General features: G+C 39.3%; 1 long non-coding RNA gene across 1 annotated transcript in view; it reads right to left on the bottom strand.

Annotated features, from left to right (window-relative positions):
• Nucleotides 1–13,804: 13,804 nt before the first annotated feature.
• LOC134476131 (uncharacterized) overlaps nucleotides 13,805–23,830 on the bottom strand; it is a 42,749-nt gene continuing 32,723 nt past the window's right edge. The window contains exon 3 of the long non-coding RNA XR_010047645.1: nucleotides 13,805–13,860. This is a non-coding gene — a long non-coding RNA (uncharacterized LOC134476131). The remainder of the gene's footprint in view (nucleotides 13,861–23,830) is intronic.

The raw sequence follows: 23,830 nt of genomic DNA, 5'->3' as shown, positions 1-23,830 counted from the left end.
CCAGTTGTGGATAAGAATCACCTCCATTCTCAGTTCTCCCTTGTGTTCTGTGGGAGTTCTGCTGTACATCCTCCCCAGTGTCACAGTCCTCACCCCGGGTGCCACAGCCCTTGCTCCTGCTCTAGTTCCAAGGTCACCTGAAAATGCGCTTCATTCATCAAGGTAATTCACAACATAATACCCACTCTGTTTTCCTAACAGTATAATGTAAGAGATGCTTTAGTTAAGTATTTTGAAAAGGATGATGAAAATTTGGGAATGGATTGTTTTCATCTTACATTTGCAGAATGTGTACTTTTCATATGATAAGCATTTATCCACACTAAGCCCAAAATTCATGGGAAAACAAAACCTACATGGACCAATGGCACAAATTTGTATTCCCTCCAGGAATGAGCCCCTAGAAGGATCTTCCTCCTTCCTCTGTGCTCCCAAATCTCCACTGTGTTCCTAATCTCTTTTAACCACAGGACTTCCCTGTTCACTGGCACTGTTGTGTGTTTTGAGGCATTTAAATTTTTCTGGCCTTGATGTCTCTGCTATAGAGGGATGGATTTTAAAGTCTACTCTGTATGTACTAGACTTTTTTAAAGGGGGGAATAAACTGGATACATAGTGGAGGATGACATTGAGCCTGGGAGAGTTACCACACTGCTACCATCCATTTCACTGTCTGCCCAGTTACCTTGAATGTAGGAGTTGCAAGCATAAATCAGTCATACTTTTTTGAGAGGAATAATATTTTTCCTAACACTTTCGCTGTTTTTTCAAAAGCTAAAATTGAAAATCAGGTAAATGTGCCCGAAGAATCTATTGCTATTATAGTCTATGGATATATTGCAATGAGCAGATAGATAGATAGATAGATAGATAGATAGATAGATATAGTAATTATATCCTAATTATATGTAAGCAGTAATAGATAATACTACTGAGTGCCTTTTATGTTACAGGCTCTATTTTAAGTGCTTTTCTGGAATTATCTGATTTAATCTTAATAGCAACTGTAGGAGGTGATTAATCTCAATATTCCCATGCTGAGATGATGAATTTACAGCTAAGTAAGTAGGATAAAGTAGGATGAGAGAACAGTAAGCCGGAGGTTCCCGGGAGATGTGGGAAACCTGCCATGATCCAGCTGGGTCTGTTACCCCAGTGCAACCATCCCACACGCAGGTCTCCCTCCCGAGGTAGCCAGGAAGAGGAGCCCTGTCATAAGAGGAGAGCCCGGGCTCAGACCTGACACCCTGCCTGGAAAAATCCTGCTGCTCCTACTAGTAATGCTGACCTAGAAAATGAGTAAAACATAACAAACAGAAAAAAGAATCAGGGCTTTCTGTGACCAGGACTTGAGGGCAGAAAAGAGAAAAGAGACAGCTTTTACCAAGTATGTGAGGCAGTCTTGCTCATGGGCCTGCACTGCCCGGGGAGCTCAGACTCTCCCAGAGGGCAAGGTCCTCTAGCAGGAACAGAGACCAGGGAATTCATCCTCTGCAAGTTACTAGAAGGTGGTGGGAAGCAAGCAAAATGAAGGGGCAGTAGTCCTCAGGTTCATGCTTGGTTGTGTGCCTCTCAGGAGCTGTAACAGAACTGCCTCCCACACACATATCCTCTGAGTTTGGAGCATTTCCGTTATCTGCAGCCCGACTGCCAACTCCAGCTCTTTACTTCAGGACTGTTGGTAGCACCCTGAACCAACTGAGCCTGAACACAGGTAGTTTGAAATGGTCAGGGAATTAATGCTGACTGAGGTGTCAGTAGGTAAAACTCTCATTCTCCTAGACACTTGATCAGATAACCACCAACTGCATGTTTTATGCTAGTTCCGAGTGTCCCCGAAGGACTTTACTAACTTTTGATGTTTTTTGGTCTTTTTGAGACAGGGTTTACCATACAGTTCAGCCTGGCCTTGAACTCACTTTGTAGCCCACGCTGCCCTCAAACTCACATGATCCTCCTGCCTCAGTCACCCTGAGTGCTGATTACAGGTGTGCACCACCATGCTTGGCCCTCTCGCTAACTTTTAATAGAAGCTACCTCTTCCCCTTTTCAGAGTCTCCTAAGATTACTTCCTACGTTAGAGGCCCCCAAACCCATTCCCAGTTTTAGTGGCTTTCTAGGAGAACTGAAGCAACTTAACATACAATTATAATCACTGCCATGACTTATTGCAGTTAATGGATACAAATCAAAACCAGCAAACGTAAAAGGTACAAGAAGTAAAGTTTAGAGGAAACTCTGGAAGTCTAACCTCTGAAGGAATCTTCTCTCATTGGAATCAAATCGGATCTGTGTATGGTTACAGTCTAAAGTGGCCTCCAGAGTCTCATGTATGTAAGAAGCAACTGGTTTATGGGGCTTGTTGTTGGAGGCAGTGCCTAGGCAGAAGAGGTAGATCATTCAGGGTGCGACTCGGAAAGACCCATCTTCTCTCTTGATCTTCCTGTATCTCACTGCTTCCTGTCTACCGTGATGTGAGGAGCTTTCCTCTCACTCCCTTCCACCATGCCCACCACACAAAAGTTGAAACTGGTAAAACATGAACCAAAATAAACTTCTCCACTTCACCCACCCTCCAGTTGTGGGTGTTGGGTACTGTGTCCCAGCAATGAGAAAGTATCTAAAACAATGTGCTTAATTCCCTGGTGACAAGTTGTGAAAATATATGTGAAATATTATCTACTATAAATGTTCACTAAAGACTTAGTTCCCAAGATTTTACTGGGAGCTGGTTACATCCTTTGCCTAATAGCTCCCTACTCTCAGACTGCCAGAGGAAAGCAAGTATTCAGCATATCCCACACTGTGTGCATAGAGTTTATGCACACTGAACTGCTGAGCTGACTTTATAAAGAAACACGCTCTTGGATACCATCCAAAGCCAGCCCTGCAAGCAGGGCTAAGGCAAGTTGTCTCAGTCCTGCTGTGCTAATTCTTTACACCCCCAAATAAACTTCTTGTCCACAAGTCCTTATCTCAAGGTTCACTTAATCATTAAATAAAACCGGACCACATTCCACCTCTGAGATTACTGGCCAGTAGTCTTAGTACAGACCCAACACGTTTAATTTTCAAAGTTCTTAACAGTATCATCCTTTTTCAAGCCATGTGTTGTATTCATTTACAAAGGATTGTAAAAACAAACAAGAACCAATAATGTGGTATAGTAGCTAGACTGTGTTTCTTGTAGTTAAGAGGCTTAATTTCTGGTTTTTGTGAACCAGAACTGGCCTACGTCAGTGGATTTCAATTTATGACCAACAAGAAACTTTTGTTAATTAGTTTCATTGAGGATTAATTTATATTCAGTAAAATTTATCCTTTGTCATTATAGTGAACAATGACTTATGACAAATATATGCCACTATGTAACCACCGCCTCAATCAAGACAGTGAATACATGTAACAAAAGACATTTCCTTCAGTGTCCCATTGAATTCAATGTCTTTCCCCCTGCTTCCAGCCCCAGGCATCTCCTAACAAGTTCTCCTTCTTTACACTTTTTCCTTTTCTAGCTTTTCCTGTGAGTTCACAGAGTATGTAGTCTTTTATGTGAGCATTTGAGATTCATTCATATTATTGTGCAATGACACTTACTCATTTTGAAGCTGTTTGAAAGCTATGCACAATGGCTTTACCATTTGCACTCCTGCCAGAGTCTATGTGACTTCAGTTGCTGCATGGCCTCATCAACATGATGTATTTTGGTTTTTTAAAATTTTGGCCCTTCCAATGGATATATTGTAGAGCTCATGCATGTCTACTTTGTATTCCTCTGATAACTAATGACGTTTATTGAGCAACTTTTCATGTGTTTGCCCTTCACATACCTTTGTTGAAGTGTCTGTTCAAAGGTTTTGCCCATTTTTAAAAACTGGGCCTGTTATGTTTCTGACACTGAGTTATAAGTGTTCTTTCTATATATGCAATGTAAATCTTTTTATGAAATTCTATTTTTACAGAAATATTTCCTGGTGTAGCTTTATTGGTACATAATTAATATACCAGACAGTTCAACTAAAGTATGTGAGTCACTGGATTTTAGTGTATTTATAGAGTTATGGAACCATCATTACATATTTCAGAGCACCTTAATATCATGAAATAAACCCTGTACCCATTAAGTTTCCCTTTTATTCCCTCTTGCTCTTCCCACCCCCAGCTCCGGATAACCACTACTTTTTTTTTTTCTGTTTCTGTGCATTGTCTATTTGGAAAATTTCATACAAGAAGAATGCACAATATGTATTATAATGCAACAAGCTCTCTTCCTTAGTATATTAAGTTGCATCAGTGTTATTTACAAACAGTACCCCATTGTATGAATATACTACATTGTATCTATTCTCACTTGTTGATTAAGTTTACTTTTTGGTTATTTTGAGTAAGGTACAGTGAATTGGTATACAAGTTTTATTTGGACATAGTTCTCATTAATAAGGATTCCAATTTCTACACATTTTTGCCAACTCTTGTTTTTGTGTGTGCAAAGAAGTGCACGCATGCATGTATGCCAGTGAGCACACTTGCACGCTGGGAATTGAACCCAGGGTCTTAAGCATATCATCTACCATTGAACTACACTCCTAGCCCTTGTTTTTTCTTTTTTATTGTTTTTTTTTTACTATAGCCAGACTATTTGAAGTGTAGGTCTTTGTGATTTTGATTTATATTTCCTATTTTTAGCATATATGATGCCAAAACTAGCACTATTATCCTAATAGTTAATGACATCGAGCATCTTCTGTGTGCTTTTAGATGCTGTTTGTCTTCTTTAGAGAACTATTTGTTTAGGTCCTTTGCTCAAATTATATTAGATTGTCCTTTTGTTATTGAGATGTAAGAGTTTTTTGTATATGCTTGATATTAATCTTTTATCAAAGACCTATGACCTGCAGTTATTTGCTCCAGTTCTACAGGTCTTTACTGTGTTTACATCACAAAAGCTTTAAATTTTGATGAAGTCTAATTTGTCAGTTTTTCTCTAGTTACTTTGATTTTTCATGTCAATTACCCACCTTCCTAATATTTTCTTCTATGGGTTTTATCATTTTACCTCTTACTTTAAGTATTTATTCCATGTGAGTAAATTTTTGTGCATGATATAAGAAGAGGGTTTGACTTGATTTTTTGCAGAGATGTGCAGTTCATCTAGTATTGTTTGTTAGAAGCTCTGTCTTTCCCATGTTGAATTGGTTAGGTACTCATCAAAAATCAATTAATTGTGAAAGTTAGGGTTTATTTTTAGATTCTCCATTCTAATCCACAAATATGTGCTTCTAGTATTTTACTAACACTACATTATCTTTAGAAGAATTTCTAAACCAGAAAATATCCTTCCAATATTATTCATTTTCATGTTTATTTTAGCTATTATTGGTTTGCAGCATTAGTCTATGAATTTAGGATTAATTTTTTGTTAATATTTCTTTTTAAGCCAACTGGAGTTTTGAATAGTGACTACATTAATTGGTAGATCTATTTGAAGAGTATTGCTGTGTTAGCAACATTAAGCCTTCTGATCCATGGCCATTTATTTATGTTATATTTAATTTCTTTCAACAATGTTTATATTATTCTGTTTGTAAACCTTATAGTTCATTAAACTTATGAATAAGTATTCCAAGTGTTGTAAGGCAAAGTGTTTTCTTAATTTCATTTTCATATTGTTCATTACTAGCATATGAAAATACAGTTTTTAAAAATTAATCTTATATACTACAACCTTGATGAACTCATTTGTTAGTTTTAAAAGCCTCATAGTAGATTTCTTAGGATTTTCCATATACAAGATCACACCATATGCAAATACAGAAAGCTTTTACTTTTTCCTTTCTAATCCAAATGCTTTTTTTTTTTTTTTTTTGGTACTGGGGATCAAACTCATGACTGCGCACTTGCAAGGAAGGCATTTATGCCACTGAGCTAAATCCCCAGTCTGCCTTTTCTTTTTTACGCCTAATTTCCTTAGAACCTCCAGTATCAAATATTAATATCTTCTGTTATCAGTGTTATCAGTACCAAATATCAATATCTTCTGTTATCATTAAGTATATGCCATGGGATTTTAGTAGGTGATCTTTATCATATGGATAAAGTTTCCTTCTTTTTCTAGTTGATGAGGTGGTTTTTTTATCATTAAAGAATGTTGACTATTGCCAAATGCTTTTTCTGTATGAATAGAGATGACCCTGTGATTTTCATTTTATCCTACTAATATATTATACTAGTTGAGTTTCATAAATCAAGTTAAATTAACATCACAGTCCTAGGACGAAAACCCCACTTATATGTGGTTCATAATAATTTGAGATTTGGTCTACTAGGATTTTGTTAACTATTTTGCCTCTTATGTCATAAGCTAAATTGGTTCATAAATTTTCTTTTCCTGTGATGTTTTCATGTGGTTTTGGTATTTGACTAAATCTCGCTTTATACAATGAGTTGGGAAATATCCTACCATGTTTTATTTTTTTTGAAAGACTTTGTGAAGGGTTTGTACTAAGTCATCAAATGTTTGATAGAATTCGCTGTGAAGTCATTGGGGCCTGAACTTTCTTTTGTGGGAAGTTTGAAAACTACTAATTCACTCTTTTTACTTATTATAGCTCGACTGAAATTTTCTTTGTCTTCTTGAATGAATTCAGTAGTATGGTTTTCTAGAAATGTGTCAGTTTTATCTAAATTACTAACGTTTTTGGCATCCAGTTATTTTTTTCCTGGTACTGGGAATCTAACTCAGGGCCTTTTGCTTGCCAGGCAAGCGCTGTGAGGCTGAGCGGTGCAGGCCTGCGTTCCCAGCTCTCAGAAAGATGAGAATGAAGAATGCTGTGAGTCCAAGGCCAGCCTGAGTTACAGAATCAGTTCAAGGCCAGCTTGAACTGCAAAGTGAGACTCTGTGTGAAAAAAATAAGATAAAAATAAACTACGCAGCCTACAGTGTTTTGTTATACATCAGCATAAGTGGACTAATGACCATATCCTTGTTGATGCTATGGTTAGTTCCTTTATTCATGATTGACAATAGGATACTAAAATCTATAATTACAATTTTGGAGTTGCCCATTTCTTTTTTTCTGTTTTGTCAGTGACACACATCATCATTTCAGAAGTCTCATCTTCCATCTTTTGAAGAATATAAGTTTTTATGTTGGTAGTCTAATTAGTCTATCATTTCTAAGGTTTCTAGTTTTTGTATGTGATTTCAAGACATTTTACATTAAATTCAAAGTAAAATACACATGGGATGATTATAAAATTATTAAGTTGAATTCAATCTTCTATCCCTTTTTCAAGGATCTGAATAACACTGCAGAATCCCAATGTCATCAAAAACCTGGAGCAGGAAGCTAAAATCCTCATTGGGATGCACTTCTGCTATAAGTCACTACTGAATATTTCTAAGTCTTGATATCTTCAGCTATAAAATAGGGTTAATTTTATGCATTCATTTCTTGCTACAAAACATTCCCCAAATTTAGTGGTTTAAAATAATAATCAATTGAGTTGAGCCTATATAGAGAAAAACACTATAATTATGGAAGTATTGTGAACATATAAAGGATTATTGTAATGGTGGTGCTCCATGTGCTAGCTACTACCACCTATTAGTTCGAAGAGGAGCAAAATAACATAGAATGCACTAATGGCACAATTCAGAACAGTTCATCCCCTACCGATATTTAACCATCAATGACTCACATGTACCTCAGAATGAAATTTCAACTAATAAGGGAACCAAATGTAAATCTCCTCACCTTACTCCAGGTGAGGAATTTGTGGTGGCCCCATCCTCTTAGGAAAAAAAGGAGAAAAAAATATGGCAAAGGAAAAATAACTGATGAGGAACAGAGGTGAGAGAAACGGTAGCCCACTCATTCCCTAACTTCTGTGTCACCTTGGACAAATCAACTTCACTTTCCTGACTTTAATTTTCTCATTTGAGGCAGGTATGGTGGTGCAGAGTTGTAACTGCAGCACTCTGGGAGTCTGAGAAGAGAGAATTGAAAATTAGCAAGTCACTGTATCAAAATAAAAAATAAAAAATGGGCTGGGATGTAGCTCAGTACAAAGAAACCTAGTTCAACCCCTGGCATCACCAAAAAAAATTTTTATTTGTAAAATGAAAGTTTAACTAGGTCTCTGTGATTTCTTCTGGTTTTGGAATTTTATAACCCAAAAGCAGTAATTGTGTATTAGTAAAATAGTTGTGCATACAGTCTCTACTTAGTGTATATTCTTACATGTATATATTTACCTTACTTAATTTAATTTCAAAATGTATACCAATACTAACAGAATGAGCACCTTACAGTAATGACCGAACACATACCCAAAAAATTTTAAAGAATAAAATTTACAAATTAATAAGAAATATTTTAAACATCTTAATTGAAGTGGTCCATATATCATTATCAATATCTCAAACCACAATACACTTTTATATAAACTTTTTTATAAAAGCAGTGATTCTAAATTCATTGGAGATTATTAGTCTTAATAAAATTTCTATGTATTGGTTTATGGTCAATTTGTGGATTTCTTTCTTTCTTTTTCTTTTCCTCTTCCTTTTCCTAATACTATATGTCCAGCCACTTTCTCATTCATATGTTCCTGCTACATTATTTAGCCTGATAATATTTTCCTATATTCCCTGGCACAGAAGTCAGAAAGATGAAAGTCAACCTGATAGGCTAAGTTATTACACCAAATGGATATAGGTACAGAAAAAATTTACACTATGGGCCTAAGCTGTTATCCTTAAAAGTAGCTGTCTGCAAGGCCAGTCTTCGACCTGAAAGCATCTGAGAGCTCAGGTTTTAGGAGGTTTATCACCATTCACTAATAAAATGGCCTATTGGGCCTAAACCCTTTGTACAATGAGTCGTGTTCATGCTGAGCACCTGCTTGCCTTCTGGGAGGCTGCAATTCCGACATGCGCTAGACAGAGTGCTCTGTGATAGTCTCCAGGAAAAACCTTGGGCACACGTTTCTAATGAGCTTCTCTGGCTGTAACGTTTCACACATGTTATCACAACCTGCTGCTGGGGATGTTAAAGGGGTCCCATGTGACTCCACTGGGAGGGGACTCTTAGAAGGTTGGGCTTTATTTTCTCCAGACTTCATCCAATGCACATTTTCTTTCAGCTGATTTTGCTGTGTGTTCTTTCCTCTATAACAAGGCATAAGTGACCCATTCAGAGTGGTGCGAATTGTCCTAGAAAATCCTTCATGGAGGGCACTTAGAGACCTTGCAGTACAGCCTGCTAATACTCTTCTAAAATAAACTTGCCCCAAACTGCAGATCTCCCCCTACTGAGGTTTTTGTCAACTCTCAATTTCTTTATGAAATGAAAAATAAACTCACATTCATTATCTTGCAAACAATGGCAAGAAATACATTGCTAGTTTTCAGAGGGGCAATAGAAATTGGTGTCATTAGTCCCTGCAGATTTTGTTTTCCCATGAATTTCGGGCTTCCTATGTACACAGAGGATGCACTCAATCAATGCTTATAATATGAAAAATACAAATTCTGCAAATGTAAAATGAAAACAATCCTTTCCTAAAGTTACATCATGCTTTTCCAAATATTTGATAAAATATCTGTTATAGTACCATTAAGGAAATAGAGTAGCTTTTAAATTATGTTGTCAACTACCTCAGACAAATTAAGTGCATTTTTGTACAAACTTGCTCTAACATTATCTAATAATAGACATTTTTCACTCATTAAGAACTCATAATTATAAATAATGTACTCCTGTTGTGAAATCATTTTAAATTTATAATCCTTTTTTGGTTTGAATTGAAGTAATTTTTAAGCTAGTTGAATCATGTTACCTTGGTTTTAACTACCCTGTTGAAGCAAGCATGAGACAATCCACACAAAACTAAACAGACTTCAGGGGAATTATGCTAAATCTGTTTAAAAGTCAAGCTCAAAATGTTACTAAATGTATGATTCCATTTATACAACATTCTTGAGATAACGAAATTATAGAGATGGAATACAGATTAGTGGCTCACCAGGATTGAAGACTGGGGATTGTGAGTGGATGTAAAAATGAAAATAAGCAGAATATGATTATTAATCGAGAATGTACAAAGATGAAATCCTATATATGATTTATCTTTAAAATATTTATCATATATACTAGATCTTTTTCATTTTGAGCCACATACAGTTTTCACCTTGGTGGTGACCTTGCTGAGTGAGAAACATAATATCTTTAATACATGAGTTAAATCTAAGATGATGTTCAAATGAACTGCGGGTAACTGTTTATGTCAATAATAAATACAGTAGATTACTTTTAAAACCCATATTTTGGACTTTTTATTACAGATGCAATTGCTGGCTTGCCATAAATCAATGTGCTTAAAGTGCCATATGATGTCAAATGTTTAGCTTAACAGCATAAAATTGAGCAGAAACTGTAAAACATGTTTTATAGGTGCTATAAAACCCTAAGGCTGGAGGTCCTGCTTTTTTGCATTACTCTGCTCCATCAAGTCCTCTGGAAATTCTAGATAGCCAATACACTTGGGAATCAAAAATTGGCTTTCAGTTTTATTCACTTCAAATATGACCTCCAGGGACAGCAGCCTCTGTTTCCTAATATGAAGAAAGCATAAGGAGAGGAGACCCGGATTAACACCCTGTATGCCCTTAATGATCCTCTTTAATTCATACTTGTCCTGCTGCACATTCCCCCACCCCAAGCCCAGGTGAATCCCTTCAGCATCTGGAAATGGCTAATGAGTTTAGAGAACACATATGAATTGCTTATCCTAAAATGCTTGTTTTCCTTGAATGGTAGATTCATTCCATGGGCAAATTGAGCTCTGCTTCACTGTGTTTAGTGCTGATCTGTGGTTTAGCAATGAGCAAGACAGCACAGAGACAGGGAGGATGTGAGAACAGAGAGACGCAGATGGTTGGGAGGGTGCTTTAGGACATAAAGACAATCAGGATAATGAGAGCGCGAAAAAGGACAGAGCCAAAATTGATACTCAAGTTCTTGGCTTGACAACCAGGTAAGGGTGCTACCTGAGATGGAATACAGACCAGAGTGGAGAGCGTGGGATAGTTAGGGAGGGAACTACATTTGAGAAACATATGTGTCACCCAAGTGGTGAAAAGCTTAGCACACCTCCCCAGACAGATTGTGCCCTTCTCTTAGAAGACAAAACCAATAACTGTGGCTATAAATAGCATGTTTCTGTCCCCATGAGCCATCAGAGGGAACAAAGACTTCCTGTCCCAGTGTGCAAAACCAGATCCTTGTCCTGATGGCCTCTTTAGTTCATTTCACTTGAAATCAGCAGCTCCTGGTTCTATGACTTGACTCCTCCACATCCCTACAAGCCCAGAGCCACACAAGTGATGCACTGAGATGGGCAGAATTGAGATTTGTTGATGAGTATAGAGTACTTCTGAGAAAGGACACAGTGATGTTTAGAGTTGAAATCTAATTTGTTTCTTTGGTAAATGTGGTGGATTAAAAACTAGTGGCCAACTTAAATACCAGTTGAACTGAATCAGCATGGTGCTTAGTGTAGATGGCCCACCTGAGAAAAGTTGCTAGCATATAAAGGAGACCTGTGGATTTTCCTATGTGAGTGTTGTTGTTTGGACCTGTGGGTTCTTTTGGAGCTGTTGGTTCTCCTAAAGGAGTTTGTCATGCTGGCCTCCCTGATATGAACTCAGCTGTTATCATCGGAGGAGCTTGGAACCTTGTCTCTGAGAATGGCTGGGGTTCACTTTGGGAGAGCTCTGGTTCTTACTTTGAGCATCGTTTTCTGGCTCCAGAGGGGAAGATGTGTGCTGTTCAATTTCCAGAAGTTTGTCACATTGGCTTCCTGATATGAATTCGGCTCTTCCTTCATCTGAGGACCTTAGGTCCTTGTCACTGAGAATGGCTGTGGTACTTTTCAGGGGAGCCCTGGTCCTTGTTTTGAGCATCACTTCTTGGCTCCAGTGCAGAATCTTCAGCTATTGGCAAAGATCCTTCATCCCACTGGCATAGACTTTCTAGCTTCGACCACAGACCTCTGGGCCTTCCCAGTGCAGATCCATGAAATATTACATGAGTCATTGTCATGGGCTGTAGGTCTTCAGCTAAACTCATGCAGGACATTGCCATGGGATCCAGGTCCTCAACTGAATTTTATAGATCTTTGATATGTAGTCAGATTTGCTGTACTTCTTGTATTTGACTCTAGGTAACTAGCATAAAATACTACTATAAATTATGTGTCCTGTACGTAATTGTCCTCCTTGAAACCCCTGACTACCACAGTGGTTACAGAATTTTGTTATAAACAATAACATTTCATAGCATATGTATGGATATCTCAACTCAGACAATAAAAGCAAAATATTTTGAACACTTGGGGAAAATAATTTATAATATTAAATATTTCATGTGTAATCTAGTAAATGAAAAGGAGAAACAGATACATCAGAAAAATAGAAAAGAAACAGCTTATTATTGCTTGTGATTAATAAGGAGAACTTTCAACAGACTACATAATAGGTCACACACCAAAAAATTTTCTTTGACCGAATCAAGGAAAATATTTTCCTGTGATGTGAAAAACAGTAATTTGTAAATACAAGAAGTAACATTTATGAATGTGAGTATGCTGTTCAAAATGTCTGTGTCACATTTTCAGAGTCTAGAGAACAATATTACTCACAACTATTTGCTTGTGACTTACAACATTCTCATTGCTTAAGAGCAGAATGTGAGGGTTAAAAAACCATCCTCTGCCTGACTTCAAGGAGCAGATGCCACTGCCTCACCTAAGAAAGTGTATGATAATAACCAACGGAAAAAAGTACAGTTACACAAATAGCTTTTCCTGGTGCTTGCAAGCATTAATATTATGTAATACAACATTGCTTTTATTAAAACTGGCTTTCAGTCATTCCCTTACTAGGTGTAAAGCAATCATTTTACTTGCTTATTTTATTCCACCACATTCAGAAAAGCGGATTACCTTGACCCAGCACTGATGCAAGGAACTGACGTAGTGTCTGGGGTTGCAGTGTTGATGCTCAGGGAGGTGGAAAGGGAGAAGGAATTGACAAAGTGACAACAAGTGGTGGTTTCAAGTATTCCAATGTCAAATTCCCAACTAATGCAGACTTTCATTTTCACTTTGTATGAGTCACCACTGTGTGGGTAGGATGAATACATGCATTTATATTATAAAGAACCAAAAACCTGCACTAACGCAAGCACTATCATCTCCCCAGGTCCACTGCCAACCCGTAAAAGTAACACAGACAAGATCAGAGTTGCACAGTCACCTTGAATGCACCTTGAAAAGAATCAGTGGTTCACAAGCCAAATAAACTTGAATCATTAAAACCCTAGAGAGAATATATCACCCACAAGAAGAGCTGACCAGTCACAGATCGTGGGAAAAAAGGAGAAGAAGGCAACAGGAGCTTGGTATAAAATATAAACACAGAACAATATTTAGAAAGGAACTTTGGTCAACAGATGGAAGTGAGTTAAATAGGAATGTGTGCACTTAATTATATTCTATGAGGAAAAAGCCAGTAGAGTGAGAGCCATTGAAAACCTCAGGAAGACAGGAAGAGCTAGTGTGGGCAGCCGGCTGGAGGGTCACAGTACACAAGCAGATACTCAGGGCTTGGGAACTGGGTCTTACCACGTTAGCTGAGTGATCATATTACCCTGTACACAATATAATGGAAGAGAGGGATTGTGGACATATGGACAGGATGCTGAAGACAGGGAAGTAACTAATCAAATGACGTTCATCACCTGTGGAGCAATTCCAGGTACGGACATGGTTCACAGTGCGGCCAAAGGTGGGGCTCTGGAAGAAAGTAAAGGAGAATGTTTTAGGTCTCACTGGGGATTTTTTCCACCTTGGGAAACTGGGCAATGAGCCACCGTGGTGGCCTCTGCTGGCCATTGGTTGAGAAGGTTGTTATATGAGTGCTGGGAAATCCATGCATTCATTCCTCCAGCAGACATTAACAAGGCCTCTCACTTTGTTAGGCATGTGGTTTACCAACATCAATGCTGCATTTCCCTCTCTCAAGAAGTCCACAGCTCAGTACCACTGAGGGACAGTAGCCAGAACATTACAATTGGGAATAACAAGCCCAAGGTCAGAGATGGGCGCGGGACACTGTGGGACTCCTGAAGGGGGCATCTTGTGCAGATGATGGAGGTGAGGGAACGAGTAGGGGTAACAGGTGACAGAGATGAACACACACAGAGAAGTAAGAGTCTCAGAAGCAGAACTTCTCCAGAGACTCACTGTCCAGAAACCAATGGAGTGAGATGGGAATACCTTGGGCAGTTTCAGGTCCAAGCATTACAATCATCTCCTTCTCCTTAACCCTCCCTACACCCAGACCTAAGTCTCCCAAAGGTGGATCTTATAGTGGTAAACTGCATTTTCCACGGTTTCTGATCCCCCGTGCTTGTCCAGAACCTGCTGCTCCCTTCTTAAGAGGCAGGGTTTATTATCCTTCCACTTGAAGTCAGGCTGGCCATTGAGACTTCTTAAAAAGAGCATCTCAGAATCACCCACCTGCTCTACTCCCTCCCCTGTGCATGTGTTCCATCTTTGATCTGTCCTCTCTTCTGTTGCTTCCCTGACTTGGAAATTAAGCACTGGATTGACTCACACCCAGAAAGAAACCCCCATCTGTGTTCTTCCCTCTCCCTAGGACACCTCCTTGGGCTCCAGCCACTCTCTTCTGCCCAAAGCTCCCTGTTCTGCCATCTGGGGGGGGGGGATTCCCAAGATGTGGCTTCAGCAGCTCAGAGGGTGAATCCAGCTCTCCTGATGAAGGAAGCACTGGGGCAAGGGAGCAACAAGGAGCAGATCATTGTTAATAAATGTGAAGGATATTGGTTATCTTCAGTTATTAATATGGGGGGCTTTCTTTGTGCACTTCCTTGTGCAGTGATCAAGTGGCCTCATGAAAGAAAATAGTTGATAGAGAAGAACACCAAAGATAACTAATGTTCACCTTGGTGATTCTAAACTAGGCTTTAAGAACCAAAAAAGAATTACAGGGCACAAATACAAAGAGAGCAATAACCACAGATCCCCTAGGAGATGAAGGAAAGTCTGACAGCTGCCCCTCCCTTCCAGTAAGCCAGAGGAAGATGCAGGGAGGGCTGAGGGAAGGGGGCCAGGAAGAGGAGCTTTTGGGGCATCACCACCAGGAGGCCTCTAGCTGGCTGCTTATTGCTAGAGAGGTTTGCTGAGCTGTCACTGCTCCTCCGCGGACGCTTTGGTGCCTTGGACTCAATCCTACAGATCCATCAGGGATGCTTTCAGCTGCAAGCAACAAAAACAGGACTAACACTGCCTTTGAAGCTAGAGGTTTCTTTTTCTCACACGACTACAGGCTAGAGGTGTCACTTGCAAACATGCATTTACGCCAGGATCCAATTCCTGAGATTAGTACTAAATTAGTCCTATAAGGATCCCCAGAAATCTGTAATTCCAGAAGCTTCTTCTGTGATCCTAATTTGTAACTAAAGGGGGAGCCCTGGCTCCTGAGCTCACTAGATTTGCTGTGCTCTCATTTCTGAGAGTGGACAGAGTCCTTTATCTTCCAAGGTGATTCATAAAGTGACCAGTGAACATCTGCTTCATTTATTCATGTAAAGAATTCACAAATATAATTTTTCACCATATACGCCGCAGACACCAGCTCAGTGAGGGTGACAAACTGGGCCTAGAGACGGAAGACTCAGCACCTTTCTCAAAATGCATGAAACTCTCGTCAAATCTGTTTAAAGTACTTTTATCCCACTGGAGACAGATGGAGAAACCACCCAGACAAATGCAGTGGATCGACAGCTCTCTTTTGTCTCCTTTCTTTTCCCCAAACTCACTTCAGTATAGAGATTTTGTTACAGGCAAAACAAATAGATAAAACAGAACTTCAAGGTCAAAGTTTTTAAAGAAGAACGTGAGTGGAGAGATGTAAAGAAAATGTTGGAGAGTGGAAAGCAGGTCTCAGGGTTTGGGTGACTTAGAGACGGGGCTTGAGGAGGGGAGGAAGAAGAAAGCTCACAGGTTGGACCTACAGAGCCACTCGGTGCAGAACTGGAGACATCAGAAACACCCGAGGAGGCGGGACATTGATGAAAATTGAACTGAACACAGGTTGATCCTAGACCATTTATCACTCCACCAACAAGACACCTCCAACAGAAACATACTGGGGAGACCAAGTGACCCAGTTTAGACACCTGGGGCAACAAGCTGGATGTTCCTTCTCTAGGGAAGCCGAACTCCACAAAGAACTAAATTGTAGATAATGACTACAGGGAATTGTAATCAAATGTGAAAATTTGGAAGAAACTCAAAAGTGGCATAAAGAATAGAATATATTTTCAAGAAAACAGCAATACCTTCAGAAAGAAAATGTAACTACATCCATAAAAAAAGAACAGATTATTTGTAGAACAAAAATGAAATCTTTATTTCTTTAAAATGCAAAAACAGGAGGGAAAATCCAAGAGAACCCAAGCATACTTTATTGGAGAGGAACTGGAGGAGTTACCCTATCATCTGAGCAGCCAAATGCAGGAAAAACAAGAATACAGGATTAAGGGAATATGGAACCAACTAAGAACAAGAGGCCAGTGGGTCCCAAATGGAATGTGTTAGAAATTTTAAAAATCAGAAGATTATTTGATGTGTTTAAACTCTGAAAAGGAAATGAATGGCTCTGACAACAAATTGGAAGAGAATTAGAGATAGTTATAAATCAAAACAGAACACTGTTGAACTCCATAAAGAAAAAAATAAAGTTTTGTGATAAATATCACTGTGTAGTACATGCCTTAGCTGGACAAAATATTTATAATCATCCCCACTGTGTTAACTCAGAATATTGATTTAACCAGAAAATGTGATGTAATTACCCTGGAAGAATGGGGCAGAACAAAAGTGATAAATCCTTAGCTTTCTAAGGAAGAAGTCAAGAGCTTATATTAAATATGAAGAGTCAACACAAAATCACATTATTTGGGCACATGAGAGAAACCACCAGAAGTCAAGGTTGAAAGTGAGCATTTCCTTTCTCTGATGAGAACAGCCGGCTGGGAAACAGTCATCTGTCAAGCCACAGGGAAGTTTTCTGGTCCGCAGACCCCAGATGTTCCTAATTGTTTTCCTTCAGTTCAGCAGGTTCAGCCAAAGTTCCCCCAAGAGAATTGCTAAGTGTAATCTCTAGGGAACCGCACAAAGAAGCTCAATAAACTGTGTGTGAACTTCATTTCATCTTTTTTCTTCTAAGCCAAAGGTGTCATAACAAATAGGCAGAAGACAAAGCAGACAGACAGATGGGCTCTGTGGGGACAGGCTCTCTGAGCATAAGCACCTACTTTTCTCACCAAAAGAATTAAGTGCCTACTTTCCTGATCTGATGTACTGAACACTCTCTGCATGTTAGAATGAATGACCAACAAACACATCCAGAGTTTTTCACACATCGTGAATGCTTAGCACATATCAGAAACCACACAATTTGTCTTTAGCCCTACTTTCTGATTTACTAAGTGATTTAATGGCTCACTACTCTATAATTTGTCATATATGAAGTTGGCACTGCTAATTTACAAGGGATACTCTTGGCCTTCAAAGACATTTCAGTCCAACCTGGGAAGCAAAATGTGCGTGAAGGGCTAGGCATGGTGGTGAATACCTATAAACCCAGTTACTCGGTAGGCTGAGGCAGGAGGATCATAAGTTCAAGGTCAGCCTGAGCAACTTAGTGAAATCTTGATTCAAAATGAAATAAAAAGGGCCGGGGATGTAGTTCAGTGCTAGAGTGATGCTTAGCACATCCTTGGCCTTAGATTCAATTCCCAGTACCACAAAACAGAAAAAGAAATGTGAATAAAGTAAAATTTAAATTTGACCACAGACAGTCAAGCTGTATATGAGACTGAATGAGGGCCTGGTAGAAATTTCCCAACACTGGCTGAAAGTTGCTAGTCATTTCCATGTATTTTGTTCATGCTGAGAATGGGAAGATGGGAAGGTAATTCCACACAAAGTAACACTGCTATTGACAACACAACATATCACCAACGGGGTTGGCTCCCTGCAGCCACTTTCACATTCACCTCCGTGCTTTAACTGCGTGGTGGAGACATAGCTGGTCTCTTTCCTTCTGTCACAGAAGGGCAGTAGGAAGGTTCCCTGCACACTCAGCCAGTGACTGCAGTTGTTGATTATTCTTTCCCATTAAGACAATGATCAGACCAATATCCAAGAGTAGCTATAAGAATCTTTATTTGTCCAGGCTCAGCCAGCCCTGGAATTCTGTGTCTCCTCTCCTGAGGCCTCAGGAATCCCCCAGGTGCAGTGCCACCCCATCAGTGCATATCAGGGCAGCCCCATCCTCGGTTAAGGAGGAGTTCCTTAACAAGAAAAACTCCGTCTTGCTCTGTGCTTCTTCAGAGTTGGAAGCAGAGAATCAGTCGTTACATAATACATTTCTTTAGTTCTGGATACTTTGCTTTTATTTACTCTTGTTTAAAAAAAAAAAAAAAAACCAGAAGGGGCAATGCTCTTCTAGTTTTGTAAATGCTCCCTCTTACTACCCCTGGCATCTAAACCTCCATGACCCTGGGAAATACAGCAACCACAAGAGCACGGTCCTTAAAAGGCTCACATAGTAGTGGTATGGTTCCTTCTGTTTGTGTGTGTGATACAATTCTTGGATTTAACTACATGCATCCAGACATCTGGTACATTACAGATCCTTGGTCAGTATTTTTGAGTGAAGAGAATAAAAAATGTTGCTTGAATAGCCATAAGCTTATCCCAGCCTAATGTGGGAGTGATGAAGAGTTAGTTGCATTCTATGTTTTATTAACAATCACTTGTCCATACTAAGAACATAATTGCATCCCACCTAACTTTGCTTGAGGCTTCCCTAGAAACCTAGGTTATTACCATAGTGAATCTACGGTTCATGCGTGGGGGAAAGGCCTGCTTCCCCACTCTTCCCAGCTTCCGAGTGAGGCCAGCATCAAGAAGTCAGGCCCCAGATACTCTACTGTGAATCATACGGACTCTCTAGAATGGATTTTGTACATAGGAACCCTTCTGTGTGGACACAAGTCACAGGAAAACGATCCCTGTAAACCCTGTCCCTGTCAGCTTCCATGTTACTTTGGCTGAAACATAGAAGGATTTCCAACTACCATCTAAGTCTAAGTTTTTTTCGGCCCATTACACAAGTTTTGAGCGAAGCTCCATCTCCATCAATGTATCCTACAATGTGCAATGGAGGAGTTACTTGTAGGTCAGTCCCTATTTGTAAATTCCTCTAGACATGGAGGCAAGTGGGAATCTTCCCAACAATGGAAATTAAGTCCCCACCCCAGGGTTCTTTGTGTACTAGTCATTCAAGTTCCCCAAGTCTCATGGGGCAAGTCTCTGCATGATTATAGAGACACCTATGGTATGGTTTCAGGAAGTTCCCTAAACATTGCTCCACGACTACTAAAAATCAGAAAACTGAGAGCTGGTCCTTAGTTTTTGTTGAGGCTCCTAACAGGCATTCACTGGAGTCTGTATTACTGGAGAGGGAGCTTGAGATTTGTTAGTTCAATCCTATTGCCCAGCCTTGTCCTCCTATAATTTTTCAGTGCTAATCTTTTTTAGGTTTAGAACAAAGTTAGCTTTCAATCTTCTTTTGAGGGGATTAAATAATTTCAATTCTTTGAATGAGCCTTCATAAAATTCAGGGCCAAACCTCACTATCCCGACCTCAAGCTATTCAGCATTTGGATAAATTGATTTCTCTTATTTTTATTTTTATTGATACATTTTGCAGTGCACAATGACTGCATTCCTTCCGGGGAGCTGGTATACATGTACATAACACATCTTAATTGTTGCATTGCCTTTCCCTCCCACCCTCCTCTTTCCCCCTAGCTTCCTTCTGAGGATGACTCTTACCTCTGCCAGGAGCATCCTTTTTATTCTAGGAGCATCATTTTAGAAAGCACATCCATGAGCCCCATGAGAGAACTCCTGGGAAGAGCTGAGCACCTCATAGGTGGCCACTGGGGAGGAAGAATAGGTGCACAAGAAGAACCCTACTGCCTATTCAATATGAAGGGCAGATCAGAAAGCAATACCCTACAGTGTTGCCCTTGAGAATCCATGTTCCTAATGTTAAATTAAATCAGACACACAAGCTCTAATATCACGTGGTTCTCTTATATGAGAAACTGTGTGTGTGTGTGTGTGTGTGTGTGTGTGTGTGTGTGTGTATACAGAGGAAGACAGAGACAGAGAAACAGACAAAGAGAAAAGATAAACAGAAAGAAAGGAGAAATCCAAACATTTCCCCAAATCACATGTCCCATTGTTGTTTTAAATGTTTCAATATACACTGTATGGTAAATTATTTCATTTATACTACTAGCTTATCTTAATTCATTGAAAAGAAAGATTTGTGTTATTATTAGTATTATCTGCTTTTGTATAAGAATCTTATCAGTTTATATCTTGTACTCTGAGCAACTACTTTGAAGAAAACAAAATACTATAATAACTTACTATTCTCTTGTTTGGTTATGAAATTTTGCTTTTTATTCAAAATAAAAAAGACTATGCTACATGTTTATTTAATATATGCAAATTTGATATTTTTTTCAAGAAACTGAATCTATAATTCTATTTGCTTTTTAATTAATTTAAATCTTTGGGAGTTATCACATAGATTCTGTGCTGATAGCGTTGGTAGCTCCACAGTGTGGCACAGGCCAAGTATGGTGGTGCACACTTGCAGTCCCAGCAGTTTGAGAAGCTGAAGCAGGAGGATCCCAAGTTTGAACCCAACCTAGGCAAATTAGTGACTTACCATGACCTTGTCTCAAAATTTTAAAAATAAAATAAAAATAGAAAGGGGCTGAGAATGCAGTTTGGGGTGAAGACTGTAAGCTCAATCCTTTAGTACCTCACACACGTACACAAAAGGAACAAACTGTGCTACTCTCCCCATGGACACAAGTTCCCCTTCTCCAGATTACTCTGCACTTGTTTTGAGTGCCTGAGCAATCGTGCACATGTGAATACAACTTCTCTCCAATGGGATTCAGTTTCATCTTGGACAGAAATACCTTCAACTTCAAAAGGAGCTATGTGGTCCGCTGGCTCCGGAGATCCCACTTAGGGCCAACGAAACTGGCCATGGACCTAAAAGTCATGAGTTCAGCAGCCTCTGCAGGCTCCAAGATGGTGGAAAAAATGAATTCAATCTCTTTTGCTAAGATAAAAATCTCTCCCTAATTTAGAGGAGAATGAACTGCTTTTTTATATCATTTATTCCAAAGTAGAGTATTTTGATTTCTGACTTTAAGGTGTAGTAGTACATGTAATACTAAATCTTACTCAGATTCCTTAAAACCAGCCTTAATTTTTCAAAGGTTGGTACCATATTTTATGTAATAAAAAAATTAACACTATTTTTTTTTCCATTGGAGAAAAGTAACTTTAGTTTTCAATAGTAAGGTTTGAAAAACAGCCTAACAGTTTGCTTGGAACTCTAGCCCAAATTCATAATTAATCCTTGGAGATTTGAGTAAAAGTTCCTTAGGTCAGTAAGAGAATGGAAATGGATTTTATTAAAGCATTTAAGGTTATTCAAGATTTGTCCCAAAGGCGAACCCCCTTGGGCTCTGTGAGATTATATTCTCAAGTAAAGCAGAATTAGGTTTGCAGAGAACATAAACCAGACACCACCAAAAACCACTTGGGATATGTAGCAGGACGTGGTGGTTGTGATGTGGGAGTCTTCACCCCTTGAGTCAGCAATTAAAATAATATTTAGCAATCCTGAGGTGCTTTTGAAACCCTAGAAGACCCTCAAAGCCTTAACATTAGCACAGTACACTGAGTGGCTGAGAAAGGTCACTTTTTCCCAAATATTATGTAATATGATGTCTTCCATGCTAATAGACTTTGTGGGAGAAGGAGGTGCCCGTGCTGAGTAAATATCAAGCTCTGTCGTGCCTCCTCCCTGAGCCTCCAGCATCTCTCTGTCTATGACCACACATGAGCAGCTGGGCCACCAGCGTGAGCCTTTCAATATGATCTGATCATGTCACGCCTTTACTTAAGGATTCCTGCAGCCTCAAATCAATCTTAAACAAAGGTCAAATCCCAAGAGGGTCTCTGGGGCTTGGTATATGCCAGGGCATTCATATTCTCCCAACAAACTACTTTAGGCTGGAAAATTCACAAACAACAGAAATTTCTTGATCACAGGTCTGGAGGCGGGGATCTGGTTATCTTCTGCAGCTTCCTTCTTCATAGACATAATCTGGGAAAAACAACTTCAAAAGTAATCAAAGAGGTCTTTGGGGAATGAGGTTTCAACATACACATTGAGAAGAAGGAAGAACAGAAACATTTAGATCCTGGTGGAAGCCAACCCTCCCCTTGCCCACTTGCTCTTCCACTTCCTGCAGCTGCCCCTCTGGCCTTCTGTGAGCTCCTCAAACACTCCAGACAGCACCTACCCAAGATGGGCTCTGCACAGACTGTGCCCTTTGTCGGGAACACTCTCCCCTCCCTGTCCCTTCCTCCTTTCACGTTGTGCTTCAGATCTCAGCTGAAAGGAGTGTTCTTCTGTACACGGCCCCTTCTGGGTGAGTTTACCTCTCAGAACAATTTCCCTCAAGAATCTCTCACAGTAACAATTACCCAGTTACATGTATGATTATTTGGTTAATGTCTTTCCTCACCCACTAAGCTGCGATCTCTTTAAGGGCGAGGCATTTGTTTGTTTTGCCCACCCTGTTATTTCCTAATACTTGGCACAGATACACCGCAGTTTCTCTACAGTACTTTATGCATGAATAAACTGTTCACATCACCCTTTAAAATGTAATAGTGGGGTTCACTCCCTACCACTCCCACACAAGATGTAACCATGCACATTTTTATCTCAAATACAGGAAATATTTTCTCTTGCATCTTGCTTTCTAGAATTTAACAGTGAATTTTGATTGTTTTAGTTCATATGTATCTTTCCCCCAAGAAGAAAGAAAACAATCGTAAACATGTAATATTAATAGGGACACAGTTATCTCAACTGAACAGTTTAAACATTAGGCAAATGTTAAGTAATTTTATCAATATGAATGAGCTTACTAAAATTTTTTCCTGTTAAAGGCTCTCTCTCCCTACTCCAGAAATTTAGGTAAATTCTATTTACACCTTTAGTCATCCTGGCAGATAAAAGAAATTTCTTCTCCTCATTTTTCATCTAATGTCCCTGAAATGTATCGGGAGATGAAGATCAACCAACCATGTTAACTCATTCTTCACAAAGCTTCTGTGTAGCTGGTGCATACAGACCCTCCTTTTCTCCGAAATAACCACCCCATCTCTGCTTTGATCACTGTTTAAAGTGTTTTTTTCTTGTCAGCTTACATGAGTAATCATGGAAAAAGCAACTTCAAAAGTAGTCAAGATAAATTTGCACTGCCAAACACTTGATGAGGTTGTGGTTACTAATGCTGCCAGCCCCAGGACCTAATGAGTTCTGGAGTAACTAAAAGAGGAAAGGAAAACCCCCATAATGTACCGTGTTTGTTTGTTTGTTTTGAGATGGGGTCTTGTGATATTACCCACACTGGCCTCTAATTCTTGGGCTCAAGTGATTCTCCTGCCTCAGACTCCTAAGAAGCTAGGACTACAGAGGCAAGTCACCATACCAAGCAAATATCCAGAATGTAAATCTTGGACTAGGCCTGGCCAGGGCTGAAATCCATCATGG

This window comes from Cavia porcellus, unplaced genomic scaffold, assembly GCF_034190915.1.
Source record: "Cavia porcellus strain 051 isolate PalLab524CR breed Dunkin Hartley unplaced genomic scaffold, mCavPor4.1 scaffold_5, whole genome shotgun sequence".
Lineage (NCBI taxonomy): Eukaryota > Metazoa > Chordata > Mammalia > Rodentia > Caviidae > Cavia > Cavia porcellus.
This window is presented reverse-complemented; position numbering and strand designations above follow the sequence as displayed.